Raw genomic sequence first — 26,993 nt, 5'->3', positions numbered from 1 at the left:
TTGAACAAAAATGTTGAATTTTGAAGAAAACGAAAATTTTTTAACAGAAATTATAATTTTTTTAAATGATGAATTTTGAAAAAAAAAGAAAGGCCTTTTAACGTTTACAATAATATGTTTACATTATTTTTTTTTTACAAATATGGTGACTCAAATGAACAAAATGAATTCCAACAAAAATGATAAATTTTGAAGAAAATAATATGAATTTGAAAAAAATTTTCTTTAACCAGGGCTGTTGATACGAAACGAAACGAAATGACAATTTTTTCCTCTGGACACGAAACGAAACACGAAACCATAGTTGGGAAAATGCGCACATGACGAGAATACGCGGGCATATTTGAGCATATTCTCCCACATTTTTTCTTTCAATTTTTTGCCAAATTTATGGGAAATCTCTGAAATTTAAGTTTAGGTTCACACAGGTGCCTTATGCACAAATTATGAACCAGACTCGATTTATTTTTTTCAAGTGCAAGTGCACATGAGAAAGATTATGCGCGCTCAGATTAGTGGTTCACTCAAAGTTTGTCAACGTCTCTCTTTTTTTGCAAAAAAATGCCAAAAATTTTCACAGCACTTTTATGTCAAAAATTATCAAACAAATCGTGCTTCATCGCCTCAACAGTTGCGAAATACCTAACCGATTTTGAAAAAAATAACGGGTACCTTATCGGAATTGAAGGTCCAAAAAGTAGCCGGAGGCTCCAAAACGACTTGAAATCCACCTGCAGTCGACTTCATAGCGTATTGAAATTAGTTTGCAGAGTGAATTTTAGCTTTAGAACTCGATTTGATGAAATTTTGCAAAAACTTCTAGTTTCAAAAAACTACCAGAGGCTCCAAGAATTTTCAAAAAGTTGCTGGAGGCTCCAAAATGACTTGAACTCACCAGCAGTCAACTTCATAACGTGTTTAAAATCGAGTACAACGTGAATTTCGGATTTCAAACTTCATTTGATGAAATTTTGAGGGAATTTCGAGTTTCAAAAATCTTCTGGAGGTTCCATGCAGAACTTCTCAAAACGGTTTAAAACCATTTCCAATCGATTTGGTAGGCCAAAAATAGGGTATTTGCCAAATTTCAGCTTTCTAGGTCAATTTGGTAAAATTTTGATTTTTTTCTCATTTTTGGCCCAAATTAGATTTTTAAAAATTCACCAAAAATCAAAAAATACACTTTAGCACTTGAAATTTGGGCTGCTGATTTTTTGCATGCTCTTAAGATCTGGCTGTAAGTATCCAGTTCAAAAAATTTCATGCTAGTCCTATATCATGGTATCTAACGGAATTTAAAAAAAAAAAAAAAATCACTACTTTTTCACCATTTTTCTACTACTTTTCTCTAACCAAATTTTTGATAAGCTCTCGACTCGCCCCCCTCCCTCAAAAAAAATTAACAAAATCAAATTTTTAACTGGAAAATTTTCAAGAAAGAAGAATTGAAATTAGAAGAAAATTTGGCATACCCAAATTTCTGCTTTCTTGGTCTACTTGGTACATATTAATTTTGATTTTTTTTACCAGTTTTGACCCAAGTTCAATTTTTAAAAAAATCAAAATCGTTTGCAAACTTGAAAATATCTACTATGTTTCCATTTTTATGTTGGGAAAATCTGATCACCTCAATTCAAACTTGATGGACAATTATTTCAGCTGATTTTCAAATTCCATGATTTTAGAATTTTTTTAGATTTGCCATTGAAAATAAAAGGATAAAAATACGAAAATTTTCTCATATAATGATTATAAAATTCACTCACTTATTCTCATACGGGAGTTCATATTCTATCATTTTTCGAAGGAAATTTGTACTCACCTGAAACAAAGAAAAATTAAGGTGGATTAGTTACATAGTTATAAAATTATTGATTAATCAACATTGATATAATATATGAAATGAAAATGGCTGAAGGCCAAAGTAAAACTACTGACATTCTCGACGTATAATAAAGAACCAGAAATTAATATTCACAAAGAAAGTATCATAAAAATTGTAAAATTGACTGTGAAAATCACTCAAAAATATCATAATTTGATGGACCATCAGAAAATGACTAAAATTTGAGAAAATGTCTCATTTGGGATAAATTGTTCAGAATAAGATTATTGAGAAAAACAAGAATTATTTGGAAATTCTCAAAATTTAGTGATGATTTGTCAAAACTGCAGAAGTGTCATAAAACTTGTCAAATTGATCCCTTGACCCTCCCCCCACCCACAAATAGTTGAAAATTACCAAGAGTTGAATTCGTAGCATCGAACGGATTTTTTTTTTGTTTTCGCTAAGATCTCAAGAAAAACTGAGAAAAAATGATCGAAAAAGATCCTTTCAAATGGAAATGAAACTTTCAAATCTGCCACAACACGCAATGACGATATAAGTTGACTTTTCGATTAAAAGCTAAATCATGTCACATGCGTACAATCACGAATCTATACTTTGTCCCCAGTAACCATACAAAAACTTGACGCGTTGTTCAAATTTCATAGACGTAAACTTGCAAATGTAACACGTATCACGAAGGGGCAAGTAAAATACTCGTACGTCGAAGTCGAAATACGCCATTCCATTGCCACGACGATGAAGGCAATTGATATTTGATTAAAATTAGAGCCAAGTCAAAGAGTAATAAATTTCTAAAGGCTGTTGTCGAAGAGGCACCTATATACCTACTATATACATACACAGATACACATAACATTATTCTATGCATGTTTATATGGCTTAGTTAATCGATTTACCAAAGCAGCGTAGTGTAGTGTATGTAAACGTTACGTTGCTATTAAAAAGCCAGCACGTTCGCGTCGAAGTTCTCATTAATTGAGATCGAAATTTTACGATGCTATTATGTGTATAATATAGGTCTACATGAAAGACGAACAGCACCTACTTACTCCTTCGACCAAAATTTAAATTGAAAAATCATACGCGTTTAGATTACCTACACCGACATTCTGTAACGACGGAGGAAAGATATACCCATGAAAAGAGGGTTATATGCGTGGGCTTATTAAAAGGTAATTTAGTAGAACTGAAGATTCTGAAGGGGAGGGAGGATCATTTTTTTTAAATGTTGAGAATCGTAACATACTTAGGTATGATGAAAGATTTCATGATCACTGTGATCTTGATTTTTCACTTGATTTCACATATGTACATAGTTCGCTGAACTGAGGGAACCATTCCAATCAGCATAGAAATTTTGGCAATGAAGAGCGAGGAACTAAAAGAGGAAATCGAGATAGTCCACGAACGCGAGAATTTCAGTAGCTGAAATTCATTTCTCGATTTATCGCGTACCCCTACCCTTAAAACCACATTAGCCCTTTGATAAGAAGCCCCTCAAAGTAGAAAAAATCACAAAAAATGAGAGTAAATTAAAGTCAGCGTAAAATTTTGAAAAATATCCCATTTTCACACTAGAATTGTTCTACAATAACTCCATTTTCAACAAAAACCCATCGTGGGAGCCCCAAATGACGTTGGCTTTCTCGTATAAAAACCTCCAAAATTTGGAAAAAATAAAAAAAAATAAGAATGATAAAAAATTTATGTCAGTAGGAATATTTTGAAAATTTTTCAATGGGCAGAATCCTTTTAAATTAGCACATTTTCAAGAAAAACTCCTCCTTTGGTCCTTCAAATGATGTTAGTCCCTTTGCATAAAGCCCCCAAAGTTGGAAAATATCAAAAAAAGATGTAAAAATGATGTCTGCAGGTATTCAATTTATTTGAATATTTTTCATCACTCTGAGCAGAATACTTCTAAAAAGGTCTTTTTTCACTTCTTTTTTGGGGGCACGCCAATTCTTGAAAGTTTCAACTTTCAAGTCAATAATTTGTTTGTTCTCCTCCCCACCTTACCACCAGAAAGAATTGATTATCGCCTTATCTCACTGTTAAAAAAGTCATCTATTTGTTCCAAATGTCCTGTATTTTGTCAAACTGAAGTGATTCTTTAATTTTAAAAAAAAAGGTCAAATGGTCTTGATTTTTTCCAAAAATTGATCAGAAATTTTTGCTTTTTTTGCCAAAACGTCCAAGAAACATTCTGATTTTCGCATTGCTCAACGGGTGGGGGGGGCTCCATTATTTTCACATTGTCTCGAGGTACTCAACTTCAGCAGCCCATTCCTCAAAAACTATGATACTTTGACCAAAACTGATTTCACAGTTCGAAAAGGCATTGCATTTAGAACTTTTTAAGCATTTTGAAATTTTCAAAAGTAGAAATTTGATTTCAAAATGGCGCTGTAAGTGGGAGCTACCATCTAAAATTTTAAAAAAATTTCCATAGATGTACCTTTTGATGCTTTTCCGAAATATTCAAGTTTCGAGATGGGACTCTCAATGGAGGGGGAGCACCCCCTCCCCCAAATTTGGGATAAATTTTCAAAAAAAAGATCTGGGGCATGTGATGCATCGAATTGCATGTTTTTGGTGACGTTGAACACGAATATGACGTCAGATTTTTGATTGGACCCCAACCACGGCCCCCAGCACCTCCCAAAATGGGAGTAAAAGTTCAAAAAAGTGTTTTGTTCGTGCGACACATGAAATAGTATGTTTTTGGTAACGCTGAACACGTATATGATGTCAGATTTTTGATTGGATCCATCCACGACCTCCAGAACACCCCTCCTCACCCCCGAAAGGGGCAAAAGTCAAAAAAATGGTTTCTTTCGTATGACACATGAAATAGTATGTTTTCAATATCGCCGAATACGAATATAGTCTTAGTTTTTCAAATTGACCTCACCTATGGCCCTCAGCAGCTCTCCCAATGGGTAAAAGTCCAAAAATTTTGTTTCATTTGTGTGACATATAATATGATGAAATAATATGTTTTCGATACTGCTGAGCACGAATATGACGTCAGATTTTCTGCTACACTCGCACCGCCCCTCCGGACCCCTCAGCCCTACCCCTCGAAAACCATCAAAGTAAGTTTATTTTAAAAAATCTTAAAAATTGAGGGGCGGAGCTGAAGAGCCCGGACGGGCTGTGCGAGTGTAGCAGAAAATCGGACGTCATATTCGTGCTCAGCAGTATCGAATCGTAAGAAAACGACACGAAAATCATCAAAGTAAGTTTATTTTAAAAATCTTAAAAATTTAGGGGTGCGGCTGAGGGATCCGGAGGGGTTGTGTGGGTGTAAAACAAAATTTGACGTCTAATTCGTGCTCAGTGGTATCGAATCGTAAGAAAACGACACCATAATCATTGAAGTAATAACTTTATTTTTAAAATCTTAAAAATTAAGGTGGGTGCTGAGGAGTCCGGAGAGGCTGTGTGAGTGTAAAACAAAATCTGACGTCATATTCGTGCTCAGCGGTATCGAATCATAAGAAAACGACACCCTACTCATTGATATTCATGTTTCACAAAATTCCAAAATCACCTCCACCCCCCCCCTCGACACATTTTTTCAACTTTTCAGCACGGTGCACCAAAGCAAAAATTTTGAAAGAAGTACATGATGTTTGGGGGTCAAAAATACATCCAAAAAATGTGTTTATAAAATTGCACCTCGCAATCTTGATTGTTAATATTAACAATACCCAAAGCGCTAGCACTTGCCGTTCAAAAGTTAATAAAGCGCAAAGTAGTAAAAAGTAGCTACACTGTACAAAGCGTATAAGAGTTGCGGATTTTCTAGAACCACTGACGTCACAATTCAACACAAACGCAACGCGCACTAACACAAGCGCCGATCCAGACTACCTATTACGATAGTATTTATTTACCTTGGTTGAGTTCTCATATTAGCTAATTTGACTGGACTATAGTCCGGCATATGGCAATAGGAGTAATTGCACCCCCCCCCCCGCCGATCCTCCGGGACAACATTTTTCTTAAAGGGGACATCCTAAGGGACATTTTAAAGCAAGCTTGCCAAAAAAAAAGTTGGCCCTACTTACAAAATGGCCGCCATTTTGTAAGTAGGGCCAACTTTTTTTTAGCAAGCTTGCTTTAAAATGTCCCTTAGGATGTCCCCTTTAAGAAAAATGTTGTCCCGGAGGATCGGCGGGGGGGGGGGTGCAATTACTCTTATTGTCATATGCCGGACTATAAGTGGATGGATATTTTTTTTAAAATTTGAGCAAATCGAAATATGTACATGACTTTTAAAATCGCATTTTTTGGCCGAATGACATGAAATGGCCCATAAAAAAGGCCCAACTTATTTGACGTTCCAAGCAATAATCTTGGTTAGCTGAACTCATTCGAATCTGATTAAGATGGACCAAATCCGAGATATAAAATTAAAATAAAAAAAATTAACATACTCGTAAAAATATTTATTTTTTTATTTTTTGAGGAAGAGGCGGACGCATTCCACTTTTTCATCGTTTAGAGGGGTGAAAAGAGGACTGAAAATTGCACGGCGTGATTTTCTCACGCAATGTAACAACTTTAGGGGGTGGGACCGAAAAAAAAAAACGAAAAAAAATGCCAACATGTAAGGTCCATCCGAATCAATACCTTCGTAATGTACAGGGTGTTCCAGAATAACCTTTCACATTTTGGTAACCACTGATCTGTGTTCAAGTGGAGCTAGGGGAATGGTAAAGGCGGTTCTAGGTAGCCAAAGCATGCCGAATTATGTTTCAATAGTTATTTTTTGCCCTGGAGAAGTAGATGGCTGTACAGTGTGCTTTTACTGTGAAGGCCTTTTTTAAAAATAAAGGTTCCTGTAACTCTTTACTCCTTATTCATCAGTAACGAAGCTCATTTTTATCTAAATGGTGAAGTGAATAATTGGAATGTGCGCTTCTAGTGTACAAAGAATCAGTTGATAATACTTGAGAAACATCTAAACCTCCGCCAAGTTGACTGTTTGGTTGGGCGTGGCTAAATTCGGTATAGTGGGACCATGTGTGTTTAATGAAACAGTAACAGTGAGGGGTAAGGCAAAATGTTAAACGAGTTTCTTGTTCCGAACTAAAAGACAGACGCGACGTAATAGAGTTACTTACTTCCTTCCAACATGTTGGAACTACCAGGGATGTACACATATGTTTAGCGCGTGAGCACTTCAGTCATCAAATAATTTTGTTATGGTCGACGTGTTGAACCAGAAATTTAATGGCCACCTTGATCCCCTGACTTTTCAGCCTGCGATTTTTTTTATGGAGTTATTCCAAGTCAAAAGTGTATCGAGATAAATCTAGGACTCTGAAACAGCTTCTAGGTTCATGAGTCGCAACTGATTGGAAGAGAAGTGTTCAATAATTTGAAAAAATGTTCGGTTGAATGTGTCAAAAATGAAGGAAAATATCTCGATGGAAAAATTTTTAAAACTTCATTTTTAATGAAAACTCAAATATACGGTCTAAAAACGGCATATTTCTACTTCATTTTGGTTGTAAAAGAATTTTTGTAAACATTTTTCTCTCAGAGTAATAAAAAAAACAAATGTGAAAGGTTATTCTGGAACACCCTGTACCATTGTAAAGATCAATTCGAGTTTTTAGAGCACCTAAGGCAATCACCTATATATTCGATCGTCATTAGGTCGAAGTTCTAAACGCGCTTTAAAACTTTCCTCTAAGAAACAAAAACTTTATCGAAGAAAAAGTTGGCTGTAATGACGGGCTAAGCTCGGGTGATAAATTAAAAGTGCACACGAGCGTGTTACCTTAATCGGACGTTTTGGAAGGTTGCTGCTATACTGCGAGTGCGGTAAATTAAATTTCATTATTTTTCCTAACTCTATTAAACACGATTTCTTTGTTAATAATATTCTAGGTTCATTTAGTCCTACCTACCTACCCTACATACTACATAGGTATACAACTCGAGGCTCGAGCTAAACGTAAAGATTATTAAAATTCACAGCAGCAGCAGCATTCATTTTCGTAGCTTTCTTTTGGCACCTTTGACTTGTTTCAGTTGTTTCCTTTGGATTGGTTTCTTCTGAGCTTGTAGAATACTCCTCCAGCATTTTATTATCCCTGGTACGTGGCTTTTACCAACGATACCGACGATTCTGCACTTAGTTCCGGCAGTCTGGGGTTTGATTTCGAGCACAGCTTTCATCAGTGCTTTCGCCATATACATATCGCGATCGAGCAATACTGCTTTTCTCAACGCATCGTTTCTGTCGAGTAAGCTCAGCATCAGAGTTCGTTTTCCGCTGAATGTGACGAACAACCTTAGGAAATTCGATTGATAAATTCGTACCATTTTTTTCTCTTCTTCACTCAGGGCTGCGGCTATTTTACAGAACGTGTCCTCGACTGGTCTATCCGCCAACATAATTCTGTACGGCGAGAACGAGTTGACTAAATACATCGGTTTTCGTTTATCAATATGCCATACGAGTTCGCCAAATGGTACGGTCATCTCGCGACCAATTTTCACCTTAGAATGGAATATTTTAGGTTTTAGTTTGAATTGCGAGACATCTTTACGTAGGACGGACCATTTAATGTGATCTTTGTAAGCGCAGAACTTCTCATACTTGATCGCTTCGCTAATCAAGCCCAAAAGTAGCTCTTCTCCGATGGCTTTATCTTTGAGTCGGTTTGGGATGAAATCCATGTAAGTTGTTTTCGCCGGTTGGTAGATTATAGAGGTAGTGGCTGGCATCAGATTGGCTTCAGTTACGTTGTATCTTTCCAGATTCGTTCGACATAGTTCGACAGCTACGACGTGAGGTCTGATCTGCGAGATTAGATGGGATACGACGTAAGCGTATTTATCTTTACTGTGGTGTGTGCCCATTAAATAGACCAGGCCATTGTCGTGTTTCAGGATCGAGACCGGCTCGTCTTCTACGTAGAACGAGTCGACTAGTCGTGCTCTCATTTCTTCTTTTAGATTCGCGTCATTTTTGGGTGGTTTGGCCATCGCTGGTGCTCCGCAGAGTCAAGGGGTACGTGTCTGCTACCATCGACGCTATAAATGATACTGTCGATGAAAATTGGAAAATTTATGGATTTCCAAGCAATTAATTATGATTCGTGTACTCGGACGAAATTACGCGAAAACGAGATGGATATTAATATGTACTTTTGCTATGGAAAATTCTTCACCTTCGTCATAAAATTCATCCTCTGAGATACCTACTACCAATTACTTGGGTAAATCAAGTTTTCCGTGAGCCGACCAGAGTGCGTGGAAATAAGCTGAATATTTCTGAATTTGTACACGTGTCCCCCCTCCCCCTAATCAACCACTAGAAACAGCACCACATTTGTGATTATATAAAAATTGGTTAGAATCGTCGTTTTCCATACGATTATATGTTAAACGGAAATTTTCCATCTATTATAAAAGATATCCAACGTTTTATAAAAGTCTTTCTCATCACCCTCATCCCCCCTCCCCTATTAAACCCCCTTTTCGATAATTTTTCCTCAGCGATATGATGATCGATTCGATGCTTTCGAAGATGACAAATTTTTGACACAAGCTGTTTTTTTTTTTTTTTTTTTTTTTTTTTAATGAAAACCTAGCATTAAGTTGAAGCAAAAGGAGAGGAGAGGAAGGAGAGATATCTCACGTTGTAGATTTTTCAATTATCTGGTTTAAAAATTCAAGAGTAAAAAATATGTAAGTATAATTTTAAAATGCATCGACTGGTTTGCTACTTTCGAAGTTTGAGGCGATATTCTTATGATGAACTTGAATTCGATTAGAGGTACGTAGCCGTATTATTATTTTGAAGGTTGCGTTTAACAATTTAGGTATCCTTCTTTGAATTTTAATAATTTTTTTTCCCGCTGAATTCGCTCGAGGTACCTATAAGTTACAGTTTGGACGCAACTTGGAAAATTTCGAAAGACGAGAGAATGATGAAGAAGAAGAAACAAAGTTGAAAATTTTCGACTTTTCTTGAAACTTTGGAAAAGAAAACGAGGTTGAAATATGGCGTCGAAGAAGATGAGATTCACTTTCCAAAGCTTCTTTTCGTTTCAAAATTTGGTATACTTATTGGGTGGTTATTTAAAATGAAAATATTATTGTTTGGTTTATACCACGGAGAGAGTGAATCTGTGTGAAATCAAGCCTAATTTTGAAATGTTTTTTGGTCGAGTTGACTTGATGCTCGATCAGACATGATCATCCAGAGCAGGTCTTCAGACTGATCCGGACCAAGCCTCAGCTCCATGCTTAGATCATTCGCAGCGAACTGTCTATCTGCTTTTTCAAGGTTATATGATCTCTTTCCTGACCTCTCAAGGTCAGGAAGAAATAACTCTTGCTTCTCAGTTTTTACTATTTATTAGTGCAAAGCTTTTCAAACACCAAGTGTTCATCATCAGGCTTAAATCACTATTGAACAAAATAACCAAGTCTACAAGCTTATATACTAGTGTACAAGGGTGTGGCAGTACAAGGGTGTGGTCATGTGGAAGAGGGTGTGGTTGTAGGTGAGGATGTGGTAGGAGTCATGTCTTCAAGTTTGGTTTTAATAACAGAAAGTAGGATATTTTCTAAGGGTTTTAAGTCATTATTTAGTAAATTTGTTTTGTTTTTCTTCATGGCTATTGCTTCCCTAATGTTTAATTGAGATGGTTTATCTATTTTTTGTATGAGGTTCAGGTTTTCAAAGGAAGTAGTGTGGTTGGTGGCAATGAGATGATCTGAGAGAGCAGACTTATTTTCATATTTGTATTTAGCATAATAAAGATGTTCCTTGAACCTCTTTTTGATGTTTCTTTTGGTTTGACCTATATAAATTCCTTGGCAATCTTTACATTTGATTTTGTAGATGCCACTACAGTCTTCAGGTTTGTCTTTGTCTTTAGTGTTACCAAGAAGGTTTTTAATTTTGTTATCATTGGTGAAAATGGGTTGTATGTTGTGTTTTCTGAAGACTGTTTTCATTTTATTTGTGAGAGGGGGATAGTAACTGATCCTAACTCTTTTGACATCATCTTTTTCAGCAATAAAAGTTGTGGCATCTCTGATTAGTTTTTTGTTTTCATGTTTTCTTATAAGTTTTTGGATAGATGTTTTTGTGTAGCCAAGGTTGGAAGCAATAGACATGATGTTTTTTATTTCTTTATTTTGGTTATTTTTATTTAGGGGGAGATTTAAACACCTGTGTATCATGCTGTTGAAAGCAGCAAATTTTTGGTTCCAAGGCTGGAAAGAGTCTGAAGGAATGTAGTTATTGGTGTGGGTGGGTTTTCTATAGATATCAAATTCAAGATGGTCAGAATGTCTAATGATTAACATGTCCAGAAAAGGGAGTTTGTTTTGTTGTTCAAGCTCATAAGTGAATTTGATGGTAGGATAGAGACTATTTAAAGCATTGAGGAATTCCTCAATGTTGAAGTCTTCAGGAATGATACACAGGATGTCATCAACATATCTAAACCATGCTTTGGGAAAGTTTTTATTGTTCTTTTTGAATTTTGTCTCAAGGTGGCTCATGAAAAAATTTGCCAAAAAGGGAGATAAGGGGTTGCCCATAGCTGTGCCTCCTGTTTGTTTGTAGTAAGTTCCATTTATTTGGAAAATGTTTTGGGAAGTGCATAATTTTATAGTATTCATATAATGGGTTATTTCTTTTTTGTTGATATTTTGTTCTTTTAGCCAGTTTTCTATCATTTCTAAAGTCTCAGGAATAGGCACACTGGGGAAAAGATTTTGTACATCAAAAGATATGAGCCTGTCTGTGTCATTAATAGTAATCCCTTGCAGTTTTTCTGCAAGTTCATAATTATTTTTAACTTGAAGAGTTTCAGGAAAAGGAAGGTTTTGGAGGTTACAAAGGAGTTTTTTGGCAATGTTATAGGAAGGAGAGTTGATATTGGCCACAATTGGTCTCATAGGATAGTTAGGTTTATGGATCTTGGGAAGACAGTACATTTTAGGAACTTTAGGATTGGAAGGAAAAGGAGTGTTATTAAGGAAGGGAGTAGTTTTCACCAAACTTTTCACTTCTTTCACCATTTTATCCACAGGATCACTTTTTAACTTCTCATAAGGTCCTTCATTAAGAAGGGTTTCACACTTTTCCAAGTATTCATCTTTCTTCATTATCACTACGGTGTTTCCCTTGTCTGCTTTCATATAGTAGACACCTTTCTGTCTCAAGCTTTTGATGGTGTTGTTGTGGGGATGAAATGGAATTCTTGTTGGTTTATGGGTTTTGATGATGTCTACCACTTCTTTCTTTATGCTGATTTTTGTTTCTGAGGTCTCTCTCCACAATGAAGCATCCACATCAGAAATAATATCTTCAATAGGAGGCCTCATGGGTGGTAAAGAGAATTTTAGACCCTTGTTTAGAAGATCCAATTCTTCTTTGGAGAACACCACATCAGTTAGGTTTTTCACATACACAGTAGTCTCATTAACACCATTACTGTCACTGCCACTGACACTAACAACATTGCTAACACCACTATGGTTACTTTTTTCTTTTAACAGATTTTTCAACTTTTTGTTTTGTGAATTTCTTTTCTTTCTCTTTTTCTCCTCAATTGATCTGAACATCTTTCTTTCCATTTCATCCCACTGCAGTTTTGGTATGGTCTGGCTTAGTTTTTTGTGAAGTGCATATAGTTCCACTTCTATGCTGGATCTTTTTGCATACAGGCTGTGAAGCTCAGAGCTTAACCAATAGGTTTTGGCTTTCTCTAGAGCCCTTTTTGTGGAAGGAGTTTTCACTTTACTGTTAAACACCACACACTTAGGGAAAACATTGTGTACCCTACACTGTTTAAGAAAACTGGAACCAAAAATTTGCTGCTTTCAACAGCATGATACACAGGTGTTTAAATCTCCCCCTAAATAAAAATAACCAAAATAAAGAAATAAAAAACATCATGTCTATTGCTTCCAACCTTGGCTACACAAAAACATCTATCCAAAAACTTATAAGAAAACATGAAAACAAAAAACTAATCAGAGATGCCACAACTTTTATTGCTGAAAAAGATGATGTCAAAAGAGTTAGGATCAGTTACTATCCCCCTCTCACAAATAAAATGAAAACAGTCTTCAGAAAACACAACATACAACCCATTTTCACCAATGATAACAAAATTAAAAACCTTCTTGGTAACACTAAAGACAAAGACAAACCTGAAGACTGTAGTGGCATCTACAAAATCAAATGTAAAGATTGCCAAGGAATTTATATAGGTCAAACCAAAAGAAACATCAAAAAGAGGTTCAAGGAACATCTTTATTATGCTAAATACAAATATGAAAATAAGTCTGCTCTCTCAGATCATCTCATTGCCACCAACCACACTACTTCCTTTGAAAACCTGAACCTCATACAAAAAATAGATAAACCATCTCAATTAAACATTAGGGAAGCAATAGCCATGAAGAAAAACAAAACAAATTTACTAAATAATGACTTAAAACCCTTAGAAAATATCCTACTTTCTGTTATTAAAACCAAACTTGAAGACATGACTCCTACCACATCCTCACCTACAACCACACCCTCTTCCACATGACCACACCCTTGTACTGCCACACCCTTGTACTGTTAAACTACCACACCCTTGTACACTAGTATATAAGCTTGTAGACTTGGTTATTTTGTTCAATAGTGATTTAAGCCTGATGATGAACACTTGGTGTTTGAAAAGCTTTGCACTAATAAATAGTAAAAACTGAGAAGCAAGAGTTATTTCTTCCTAATCTAACAAACTTCTCGCTAAAAGGTTCTTTTTACCTTTGACATTATGGCATTCGAGCCTAATGAACCTAATTCATTATTCAACAGATACCAAAGTCTAAAAACTAAGGTGAAGTTGATACCTCTTGATATTAGTTTTCTTAAACAGTGTAGGGTACACAATGTTTTCCCTAAGTGTGTGGTGTTTAACAGTAAAGTGAAAACTCCTTCCACAAAAAGGGCTCTAGAGAAAGCCAAAACCTATTGGTTAAGCTCTGAGCTTCACAGCCTGTATGCAAAAAGATCCAGCATAGAAGTGGAACTATATGCACTTCACAAAAAACTAAGCCAGACCATACCAAAACTGCAGTGGGATGAAATGGAAAGAAAGATGTTCAGATCAATTGAGGAGAAAAAGAGAAAGAAAAGAAATTCACAAAACAAAAAGTTGAAAAATCTGTTAAAAGAAAAAAGTAACCATAGTGGTGTTAGCAATGTTGTTAGTGTCAGTGGCAGTGACAGTAATGGTGTTAATGAGACTACTGTGTATGTGAAAAACCTAACTGATGTGGTGTTCTCCAAAGAAGAATTGGATCTTCTAAACAAGGGTCTAAAATTCTCTTTACCACCCATGAGGCCTCCTATTGAAGATATTATTTCTGATGTGGATGCTTCATTGTGGAGAGAGACCTCAGAAACAAAAATCAGCATAAAGAAAGAAGTGGTAGACATCATCAAAACCCATAAACCAACAAGAATTCCATTTCATCCCCACAACAACACCATCAAAAGCTTGAGACAGAAAGGTGTCTACTATATGAAAGCAGACAAGGGAAACACCGTAGTGATAATGAAGAAAGATGAATACTTGGAAAAGTGTGAAACCCTTCTTAATGAAGGACCTTATGAGAAGTTAAAAAGTGATCCTGTGGATAAAATGGTGAAAGAAGTGAAAAGTTTGGTGAAAACTACTCCCTTCCTTAATAACACTCCTTTTCCTTCCAATCCTAAAGTTCCTAAAATGTACTGTCTTCCCAAGATCCATAAACCTAACTATCCTATGAGACCAATTGTGGCCAATATCAACTCTCCTTCCTATAACATTGCCAAAAAACTCCTTTGTAACCTCCAAAACCTTCCTTTTCCTGAAACTCTTCAAGTTAAAAATAATTATGAACTTGCAGAAAAACTGCAAGGGATTACTATTAATGACACAGACAGGCTCATATCTTTTGATGTACAAAATCTTTTCCCCAGTGTGCCTATTCCTGAGACTTTAGAAATGATAGAAAACTGGCTAAAAGAACAAAATATCAACAAAAAAGAAATAACCCATTATATGAATACTATAAAATTATGCACTTCCCAAAACATTTTCCAAATAAATGGAACTTACTACAAACAAACAGGAGGCACAGCTATGGGCAACCCCTTATCTCCCTTTTTGGCAAATTTTTTCATGAGCCACCTTGAGACAAAATTCAAAAAGAACAATAAAAACTTTCCCAAAGCATGGTTTAGATATGTTGATGACATCCTGTGTATCATTCCTGAAGACTTCAACATTGAGGAATTCCTCAATGCTTTAAATAGTCTCTATCCTACCATCAAATTCACTTATGAGCTTGAACAACAAAACAAACTCCCTTTTCTGGACATGTTAATCATTAGACATTCTGACCATCTTGAATTTGATATCTATAGAAAACCCACCCACACCAATAACTACATTCCTTCAGACTCTTTCCAGCCTTGGAACCAAAAATTTGCTGCTTTCAACAGCATGATACACAGGTGTTTAAATCTCCCCCTAAATAAAAATAACCAAAATAAAGAAATAAAAAACATCATGTCTATTGCTTCCAACCTTGGCTACACAAAAACATCTATCCAAAAACTTATAAGAAAACATGAAAACAAAAAACTAATCAGAGATGCCACAACTTTTATTGCTGAAAAAGATGATGTCAAAAGAGTTAGGATCAGTTACTATCCCCCTCTCACAAATAAAATGAAAACAGTCTTCAGAAAACACAACATACAACCCATTTTCACCAATGATAACAAAATTAAAAACCTTCTTGGTAACACTAAAGACAAAGACAAACCTGAAGACTGTAGTGGCATCTACAAAATCAAATGTAAAGATTGCCAAGGAATTTATATAGGTCAAACCAAAAGAAACATCAAAAAGAGGTTCAAGGAACATCTTTATTATGCTAAATACAAATATGAAAATAAGTCTGCTCTCTCAGATCATCTCATTGCCACCAACCACACTACTTCCTTTGAAAACCTGAACCTCATACAAAAAATAGATAAACCATCTCAATTAAACATTAGGGAAGCAATAGCCATGAAGAAAAACAAAACAAATTTACTAAATAATGACTTAAAACCCTTAGAAAATATCCTACTTTCTGTTATTAAAACCAAACTTGAAGACATGACTCCTACCACATCCTCACCTACAACCACACCCTCTTCCACATGACCACACCCTTGTACTGCCACACCCTTGTACTGTTAAACTACCACACCCTTGTACACTAGTATATAAGCTTGTAGACTTGGTTATTTTGTTCAATAGTGATTTAAGCCTGATGATGAACACTTGGTGTTTGAAAAGCTTTGCACTAATAAATAGTAAAAACTGAGAAGCAAGAGTTATTTCTTCCTAATCTAACAAACTTCTCGCTAAAAGGTTCTTTTTACCTCTCAAGGTCATTGACCCTTATGTTTGGCTTCTCAAGGTCGTCTGTCTGCCTATCAGACATCTTGAGAGCATTATCCCATCTGTCTGGCTGCCTGCCTGTATGAACTCTCAAAGTCATTTAATCACCTGTTTGGATCTTCAAGGTCATTGATCTGTTCGTCTGGCCCATCAAGGTTGTCTGTCGGCCCGCTCGGTAGTTTGAGTTAATTGAAATGTCTGTATAGCTCTTCAAGGTCATTGAACCGTCAAAATGTCAACTTTTGAGTACAAAGTCAAAAAAACGTCAATTTTTGCGCATAAAATCGTAAACTGTCAATTTTTGAGCACAATGTTGAAGAAATGTCAATTATTGAGTATAAAATCAAAAAAGTCAATTTTTGCGCACAAAATCAGAAAATTTCAATTTTTGAGCGGCAAGTCAGAAACTGCCAATTTTTGAGCATCAAGTCAAAAACTGTCAATTTTGAGCAAGAAATAAAAAAAAATGTAAATTCAAAAGATTTCAATTTTTGAGCACAAATTCAAAAAATGCCAATTTTTGAGCAGCAAGTCAAAAAATGTCCATTTTGAGCAAGAAATCCAAAAAAAGGTAAATTATTGAGCACCCATTCAAAGGATGTCGATTTTTGAGCGCGAAATCAAAAAATGTAAGGTTTTGACCGGCAAGTCAAAAAATTGTCAACTTTTGACCAGCAAGTCAGAAAATGTCAATTTTGAGCAAGAAATCAACAAAATTCCAATATTGAGCACATGGTCAAAAAATGTCAATTTATGAGCACAAAGGCAGAAAATGCCAATTTTTGAGCTCAAAGTCAGAATATGTCAATTTTTGTGTACAAGCCAAAAAATGCCAAATTTCAGAGCAGTTAGTTAAAAAAATGTCAATTTCTAAGCAGAAGGTTTTTAAGCAAGAAATTCAAAAATGTCAATTATTGAGCACATAGTCAAAAAATGCCAAATTTTTAGTGCATAGTCAAAAATTGTCATGTTTTGAGCAGAAAGTCAAAAAAATGTCAACCTTTGAGCACAAAGTCAGAAAATATCACTTTGTGAGCACAATGTCAAAGAAATGGCAATTTTTGAGTACAATGTCAAAATTGTCAACTTCTGAGTACAAAGTCAAAAATGCCAATTTTTGAGTACTTACAAAGTCAGAAATGTCAATTTTGCACACAAATTCGACAAATTTCAAATTTTGAGCACAAAGTAGAAAAAAAGTCAATTTTTGAGTATAAAGTCAAAAAATGTCAATTTTTGCGCACCAAAATCAGAAAATTTCAATTTTTGAGCAATGTTAAAGAAATGTCAATTTTTGAGCAATAAGTCAGAAAATGTCAATTTGTGAGCACAATGTCAAAGAAAAGCCTATATTTGAGTTTAAAGTCAAAAAATGCCCATTTTTGCGCACAAAATCCGAAAATATCAATTTTTGAGTAATAAGTCAATAAATGTCAATTTTGAGCAAGAAATCAAAACAATACATGTCAATTATTGAGCACATACAGTAGTCAAAAAATGGCAATCTTTGAGCACAAATTCAGAAAATGTCAATTTGTGAGCACAATGTCAAAAAAGTGTAAATTTTTGAGTACAAAGTCAAAAATGTCAATTTTGCACACAACGTCAAAAAATTTCAATTTTGAGCACAATGTCAAAGAAATGTCAATTTTTGAGTGCAAATATGTCAAAAAAAATGTCAAATTTTGAGCTACAAATCAGTAAATGTCAATTTTGAGCAAAAAATCAAAAAAATTTCAATTATTAAGCACATAGTCATAAAATGTCAATTTTTTAGCAGACAGGAAAAAATGTCAAATTTTGAGCAGCAACAAAAAACGTCAAGTTGAGAAATGTCAATTTTGAAAGGTCAAAAAATGTCAACTTCAAGCACAAAGTCAAAAAATGTTCAAGTATTTAAAACAACGTCGAAAAATGTTAATTTTTTAGCAAAAATAAAGGTGAACTTTCGAGCAATAAGGCCAGTGTTGGAACAAAACTGCCAATTTTGAGGAAAAAATCATTTCTGGATAAAAAGTGCCAATTTTCGAGCGCAAAAGGCTAATTTTTGAGCAGAAATAAGCCATTTTCCAGCCAATTTGAGCAAAAATGGCACCTACCAGCAGAAGGTTGATTTTTGAACAAATAAAATGTCCATTTTGGAGCAAAAGGGACATGTGGCACGTAGTGGACACCAGCGGTGCAGACCAAGCCCAAGTTCATAGAAAGCGGACCACAGGACAATCTAAGAGACGATGGGTGGATGAAATTCTGGGATTCGGGACTAACTGGTGGGAGGGGCTGCAAAATCAGAGATCGTGGAAGGAACTTATGGATGCCTTCATTCAGCAGTGGATTGAGAAGAGGCCAGAATAGGCAGAAGAAGCTTTTCGAAAAATCCCACTTGAATGTGGATGTCATTTTGCAACCAGACAGTTATGAGGGGTGAGCTGGAGCTACTCAAACGAACTAGAGAAAAACTCTAAACCGATCAATGGACTTGGAAATTTACCTAATTCAGTTTAATCTAACTAAGTATAGTCAAAAATCTAGCCAATTTGAAACTATTAACTCGAACATTTCATTGTGTTTTTCGCAACAAGTCTTTTATTCTTCTCGCGAACAAATTATTTACGCGACGTGCACAACTTCTCGCGAAAGTAAAGTTTTCGAATTTTCTCGTACAATTATCGTGAAAGGAATTCATCTATAAAATTATCGATACCCTCTACAGATAACAACTCGAAGAGAAGTGCCGCAAAAATAATATATTTGAAAGGGATATTTTTCATTCAACTTGGTAAACTCGAAGGCGTATTCGATTCGTCCTAATGCATTTGAGCACCGAAATCCCAAACGTATCGCATCATTCATACAAATTCGCAATTTCGCACACAAAACTACACGCTCGTACTGATCTCGAGCAAAACGCAGTTGGGAGATACGTTCAAATAAGGCTGAACTGAAAACTGAATTATCGTCCGCGAAAATTAATAAGTATTTTTCGTAGCTCTATCGAGTCTGGTTTGTGGGAGAAAATATCGACTTTAGAGAGACAAACACGTATAGACGATTAAACAATCGAATAGGTTGACGTAGGTAGAGCCAGGTACCTACTATAGGTAAGCTTATTACTCGCAGATATACCTCAGACCTACGCAGGCTGGTGCAAAAATGCCGGACATTTTAAGCCTTTAACTTTAAAGAATGTCTGCGAAAAGATTGATAAGCGCTTTTGACGGATTAAAGTTATACCTACCGGTTAAAACGGCCACCGAAGGAAACATTTCGTATAGTCTGTTAGTCGATATATTTCTTTTATGGACTGGCCATTCGAGTTTATAAACGTGCGTTGGTTTTTTTCCCTCTCGTCCATTTCCATTCGGCGGCGATGGTTGCGTTGCTAGAGGATATTAGATATATATGGGGGGGGGATGATGGCCGAGGGAAGTTGGAGCACCTCTTGTTCGCACTTTTTATTGGATACGTTTCGCATTTCCCGAAAGCGAAAGTGTTCCCACAACGGTAGATCGTTTGCAAATCTCCGAGCTCGTTATACGAACCATTAAAAATATTTTTTTCCCTCGCTTCTGTCTGTGTACGAGTATAGTTCCAAACGAAAAAGATAACTGTACTGGTCGACTATATACGTGGGGCTATAGCTATTTTTTCGGCGCGGATTTTCGCGAAATTAAATGTTTATGTACGAGTGAGAGAAACCTACACAGCAAGCCTACGCTCGCGAATACCTTGCGAGTGGCAAAAGCCAACGGTTTTAGCTTTCGCACGCGGCTTCGGCCTCGGCCGTGGTCATAGGTCATTAATCATGTTGCGAGTTGATTATGGTTTTAATAAATTGTAAAAGTTGGCAATGTGGACATTGTTTTTATAAAAAAAAATAAAAATAAAAAAAAAGTGAAAAAAAGGTATATTTTTTATGCAACACATCACCCTACATAGTCTACGATGCGACCGGTATGGCATCAAAATACAATCAAACATTTCGTTAAATTCGTCACTGTCAAAGTTCACATTCAAAGTGGAATTCGCCTTTATAATAATGAAACATCGTATAACTTTTTGAGCTTTTCAAATACGTAATTGATTACAGGGTGAACTTTTTCACTCGTTAAAGGTCGTGTTTTGATATGTTCACCTTGTATTATTGTCGAACGTTACGAGCTATTTTGTTATAAATCAAGTCCCCCGTGTATATTTTATTCGAACGAAAATATGTAGGTATCTAGTTGAATTTTGAATTTTTCAGTTTCTCCGAAAAAATGACCAAAAATGTGGATTTGAAGAAACGAATGAATTGGAAAATCCAGCTAATATGAACTAGTTGACATTTTTCAACGCTGTTCTAAATTATTGAAATTTTTTTGACTTTCTGCTCGAAATGAACATTTTTTGACTCTTCAAAATTGACATTTTTTTTAACTTGACACTTTTGGCTTTGTGCTCAAAAAATATGTAGTAGGTACTTTTTGACTCGATGCTCAAAATTTGACATTTTTATCTATCTGCTCAAAAACTGACATTTTTTGACATTGTACTCAAAAACGACTTTCCTTTGACATTGTGCTCAAAAATTTGATTTCTTGCTCAAAATTGACATTTTTACTTGCTGCACAAAAATTGATATTTTTTGACATTGCGCTCAAAAAATTGACATTTTTCGACTTTGTGCTCAAGACATGACATATTCTGACTTTGCGCTAAAAAATTGGCATTTGTTAGAATATGTGCTCAATAATTTGAATTTTTTAGATTTCTTGCTCAAAATTGACCTGCTGCTCAAAAATTGACATGACTTGCTACTGTAAAATTTGACATTTTTTGACTTTGTACTCAAAAATTGACATATTCTGACTTTGAGCTCAAAAATTGACATTTCTGACTTTGTGCGCAAAAATTGGCATTTTTTTTGAATTGCTGCTCAAAAGTTGACTTTTTCTGACTTTGTGCTCAATAATTCACTTACTTTTTGATTTTTCGACTTGCTGCTCGAAACATGGCATTTTTTGACATTGCGCTAAAAAAATTGACATTTCATGGACATTGTGCTCAAAAATAGACTGACTGTAAGCTCAAAGGTTTGACATTTTTTTGACTTTGTGCTCTAAACATGACAATTTTTGACTGTGCATTAAAAAAATTGACATTTTTTTTGACTAATTGCACTGAAATTTGGCATTTTTTGACTTTGAGCTCAAAAATTGACATGTTCTGACTTTGAGGTCAAAAATTGGCATTTTTTGACAACGTGCTCAACAATTGGAATTTTGTTGATGTCTTGCTCAAAATTGACATTTTCTGACATGCTGCTCAAAAAAGGACATTTTTCGACTTGCTGCTCAAAAATTGGCATTTTTTGACTTTGTACTCAAAACTTGACATTCTTTGACATTGCGCTCAAAAAATTAACATTTTATTGACATTGCGCTCAAAAAATAGACTGACTGAACGCTCAAAGGTTGACGTTTTTTTCACTTTGTGCCCAAAACATGAAAATTTTTAACTTTGAACTAAAAAATTTGCATTTTTTTGACAAACTGCCCTAAAATTTGGCATTTTTCGACTTTGAGCTCAAAAATTCTCATTTTTTGACTTTGTGCACAAAATTGTCATTTTTTGACTTTGTGCACAAAAATTGACATTTTTTTGACAACTTGCTCAATAATTGGAATTTTGTTGATGTCTTGCTCGAAATTGACATTTTCTGACATGCTGGACAAAAATGGACATTTCTTGACTTACTCCTCAAAAATTGGCATTTTTTGAATTTGTAGGTACTGAAAACGTGACATTTTTTGACATTATGCGCTTGAAAAATTGACATTATATCGACATTGCGCTAAAAAAAATGCCATTTCATGGACATTGTGCTAAAAAAAATGCCATTTCATGGACATTGTGCTCAAAAATAGACTGACTGTACGCTCAAAGGTTGACATTTTTTTGAATTTGTGCTCAAAACATGAAAATTTTCAACTTTGCACTAAAAAATTGGCATTTTTTCAACTAACTGCTCTGAAATTTGGCATTTTCTGACTTTGTACTCAAAAAATTGACGTATTCTGACTTTGAGCTCAAAAATGGGCAATTTTTGACGACGTGCTCAATAATTGGAATTCTGTTGATGTCATGCTCAAAATTGATATTTTCTGACATGCCGTTCAAAAGTGGACATTTTTTGACTTGCTACTCAAAAATTGGAATTTTTTGACTTTGTACTCAAAGCTTGACATTTTATTGACATTGCGCTCAAAAAATTTACATTTGATGGACATTGTGCTCAAAAATAGACTAACTGTACGCTCAAAGGTTGACATTTTTTTTGACTTTGTGCTTAAAAAAATTACATTTGATGGACATTGTGCTCAAAAATAGACTAACTGTACGCTCAAAGGTTGACATTTTTTTGACTTTGTGCTCAAAACATGAAAATTTTCAACTTTGCACTAAAAAATTGGCATTTTCTGACTTAGTGCACAAAAATTGACATTTTTTTGACAACGTGATCAATAATTGAAATTTTGTTGATGTCTTGCTCAAAATTAACATTTTCTGACATGCTGGTCAAAAGTTGACATTTTTTTGACTTGCTGCGCGAAACTTGGCATTTTTTGACTTTTTGTACTCAGAAATTTTTAGTTTCTGACTTCCAAGCTCAGAAATGAACATTTTCTGACTTTGTGCTCATAAATTGACATTTTTTGACTAGGTGCTCAATATTGGAATTTTGTTGATTTCTTGCTCAAAATTGACATTTTCTGACTTGCTGGTCAATAGTTGACATTTTTTTGACTTACTGGTCAAAACCTGACATTTTTTGATTTTGTGCACAAAAACTGACATCTTTTGAATGTGTGCTCAATAATTTACATTTTTTTGATTTCCTGCTCAAAATTGACATTTTTTGACTTGCTGCTCAAGGATTGGCATTTTTTAACTTTGTACTCAAATTATGTCTTCGAGCTCAAAAATGAACATTTTCTGACTTTGTGCTCAAAAATTGACATTCTTTGACTATATGTGCTGAATAATTTGAATTTTGTTGATTTCTTGCTCAAAATTGACATTTTCTGAATTTGTGCTAAAAAATTGACATCTTTTGAATGTGTGCTCAATAATTTACATTTTTTAGATTTCTTGCTAAAAAATTTACATTTTCTGACTTTATTGCTGCTCGAAAATGGACATTTTTTGACTTTGTGCTCAAAAATTGACATTTTTTGAATATGTGCTCAATAATTGATATTTTTTCGGTTTCTTCGATCAAAATGTGACATTTTTGTTCAAAAGATACCATGTTTCCCAATTATTACATAGAAAAGCTTTTCGGAAAAAGTTCGTATGCATCAAAAATTTATTTCGGAAATTGGGATAGAAAAATGCTTATTTTGAGTATTTCTTCAAATTCCAATTCCAAAATGTGAGTAAACCTCAACTTTTTTCAAAAACCCATTCAACGAAGTTATTCTCTTTCCCATACTTGAAAATTTTCAATTTTCATCTGTCATGTTCTTTTCGGGTCTGAAAGGGTTAAACGTTAAAAAATTGTCCAAAAATCAAAAAACGCAACTCAGAATTTGAAATTTGGCTCAGTAGCGTATTTCTGAGCGCTCTATCGATTTCTCGTAGCGTAAAAAATTCCCCCTCGCGTATTGTCAAACATGCACGTCGATTTCAAACAACCCTGTCAATTTACGTGTACTCGATCACCTAATAAATAAAATTAGATTCACAAGTCTATAGATACCTACGCTGACAACGCAAGAAACTCGAACGTCAACCAATCCTATGTACGAATCCAAAACAGTGAAAAAAAAAAATTACATCCTTTTCGAAGTACATCTATACTCTGCGACAAAAAAACATTCCCAACGATCCAAATTCAATAAAAAAAATTTCCAAGGAGCTTAACGTAAAAGTGAAACTTGCTGGAGAAAAAAAAATACCATAAATAAAGGGCGAAAAAAATAAAATAAATTTGATACTTGAAAGTGCCCTTTAGCGAGATAACGCATTGTTTACCCGCAAAACCTATCCCATTATTACGATAGGTATTCGTATTTCACATTTCGTAATATACCATTGATAAAATAAAATAAAATAAAAACTATACGACGAGTAACACAATTGAAAAAAAAACCTTTCGGATCAATTTCATATAAAAAAAAAATTCAATGAGCATTCATTCTTTTCACGAATTGAGTCGATAGGTATGTATGTACTAGGTGGAGTATTTTAGATAGGTTCACGATAGCTTTTAAAAATATTACTGCGGTGATTTTTTCGGGTGGGGGGAGGGGGCACACAGTACTCTTTTGTGTCTAGCATACAGTATAAGGCCAATTAACGAGTAAAAGCAATACACTATATCAAATGGTTACCAGTATGGTACTTTGGTAATTTAGTATTACGAGTCGAAATTCTTCTGTAGGTGTGCGAATGAGTCGGTGTGTCGTAATTCAAATGCTTTTCGTATAGTTTACGCGCGTCGCGACGCAAATATCAGGGCACTAATTAATATTGTCGGAAGAGCAATTTATAACGCACCTCGTTAAGTACTGCCTCACCTTTTCCATATTTTCCCTACGCGCTACATCGTCGTCGTCGTTTAAAACACTACTATCAACAATGGTATCAAACACTCCATTCCCCTTCTGTCCCTATATAACTTTGTGCTTTTTTTCCCCCAGCTCAGGTACAGATACGCAGACTTTATAAGCCCGCATATTACACGAGGATCTTTTTTGTACGTGTGCCTTCGATAGCTCTACGAGTAGATATTTCTTGCGACCATAAATTTGCCGCGAATAATGAATACCGTAGTGTAAGTATCTTCATTCAACTCGCCGTGTCTCTGATTAATTTCCTATTATCGAGCTTGTTTTTTCGAACCGAGCCACCTCGAGTGATTTATTATTCGTTGAAAGGTCTGAAAAAGCCAGGCGAACCTTGGCCATTCGTGGACCGATTTCTTCAGCTTGTAGAGCTCATTTGCGAGAAAATTATGTGCGAAGTTGAAGAGAGAAACAAGGAGGGTGATAATAATTGGGACTAGATTCGTGTCAAAAGCTCGAGTCATCTCAAAAGTTAAAATGAACGAAAACCAACATTCCAACTGCTTCAATCAAAAAAAAAATAATCAGCGGATTTTTGCACGAAGGATTTCGCGATAGTTTCAAATGCAGAAAGGTATTTTTTTGATTTTTGGTATGTACATTTTTGAAAATCTTAATTTATCAGTAGGCAATCTTCAAGCTATTGCTGTTTCAATTTCTAACCCACTACTGCCCTCTAAAAAACTAACTATCTGTAATATGTACATTCCTCCCCATCAGAATATATATGTTGATGAAATTTATGACTTAATCAGCCAACTACCTACCCCCTACATTATACTAGGAGATTTCAATGCCCATTCCCCTACTTGGGGATCCCTAAAATCAAATAATCGTGGAAATGTTATAGATAAATTCCTTTCAAAAAGTGACATTTTTCTTTTAAATAATGGTTCTCATACTCATTTCAACCTCTCAAGTGGAACTTTTTCATCAATTGATCTCTCATTTTGCTCTCCAAACATTGCTCATCTTATTTCATGGAAACCCCAAAGTGACCTTTATTTTAGTGATCACTTCCCCATAGATATTGAAATCTCCACACCACTATCTAAACCACCCCCAGAAAGGTTCCCAAAATGGATAGTAGGGAAAGCTAACTGGTCTCTATTTAATCATTTAATTTCATTAGTTGATGATGAAAATCATGACTTGGATTCCTTTGTCCAACTTTTCACTGAATCTATAATTCAAGCAGCTACTTTAAGCATTCCTAAAACATCCAACAAACCATTTAAAAAAGTAGTACCATGGTGGTGTGATGATCTAAAAGTTGCCATTCAAGATAGAAAAAAAGCACTCAGAAAATATAAGAATAATTCTACTTTAGAAAACCTGATAAACTTCAAAAAGAAGAGAGCTATTGCACGCCAGATCAATCTGTCAAAACAGAGAGAAAGCTGGAATAAATTTATGCTATCTATTACCCAAAATACATCCATTCAAAAAATGTGGCAGAGTATTAAAATTTTGAAAGGTTCTTATACTCCTTCTCATATCCCATTCCTTCTACACAATGACACAGTGATCACCTCAGATGAAGATATTGCTAATATTTTTGCTACATGCTTTGCCAATGTTTCAGCAGATGAATCATATGACTTTAATTTCCAAAACTTTAAAGTAGAAACTGAAAAATCAACTTTAAATTTCAACTCAGATAACTTTGAAACCTACAACCTACCTTTTAATATGGATGAACTTGATTATGTTCTGAATCACAACATTAAAAATTCCTCCCCTGGTCCTGACAATATTCATCCTTTTATGCTAAAATACCTTCCAGAGCAGGCAAAGTTACAGCTTTTAAATCTCTTTAATAGAATCTGGCTTTCAGACTCCTTCCCTAACTCATGGAAAAATGCTGTAATAATTCCAATCCTAAAACCAAATAAAGAAAATTTGTTCCCTTCTAGTTATAGACCAATTTCTCTTACTTCTGTACCTTGCAAAATTTTAGAAAAAATGGTGAGTAAACGACTTGTATGGTTCATTGAATCTACAAACTCTCTCAATAATAGCCAGAGTGGTTTTCGTAAG

The 26,993-nt window shown here is 35.0% G+C and overlaps 1 protein-coding gene and 1 long non-coding RNA gene across 3 annotated transcripts in view; one reads left to right on the top strand and one right to left on the bottom strand.

Moving 5' to 3' along the window:
- The window catches only part of wake (wide awake), a 492,350-nt gene that overhangs the window by 264,868 nt on the left and 200,489 nt on the right, over positions 1–26,993 (bottom strand). The gene's annotated exons all lie outside the window — the stretch shown is intronic.
- LOC135845858 (uncharacterized) lies at positions 10,440–16,267 on the top strand. The gene is made up of 2 exons (XR_010558849.1): positions 10,440–12,228; positions 13,518–16,267. It is a non-coding gene; the product is annotated as an uncharacterized LOC135845858 (long non-coding RNA).

Source organism: Planococcus citri, chromosome 1 (genome assembly GCF_950023065.1).
Source record: "Planococcus citri chromosome 1, ihPlaCitr1.1, whole genome shotgun sequence".
Classification (NCBI taxonomy): Eukaryota; Metazoa; Arthropoda; class Insecta; order Hemiptera; family Pseudococcidae; genus Planococcus; species Planococcus citri.
The sequence above is the reverse complement of the archived record's forward strand: the minus strand, read 5'-3'. Positions and strand labels throughout refer to the sequence as shown.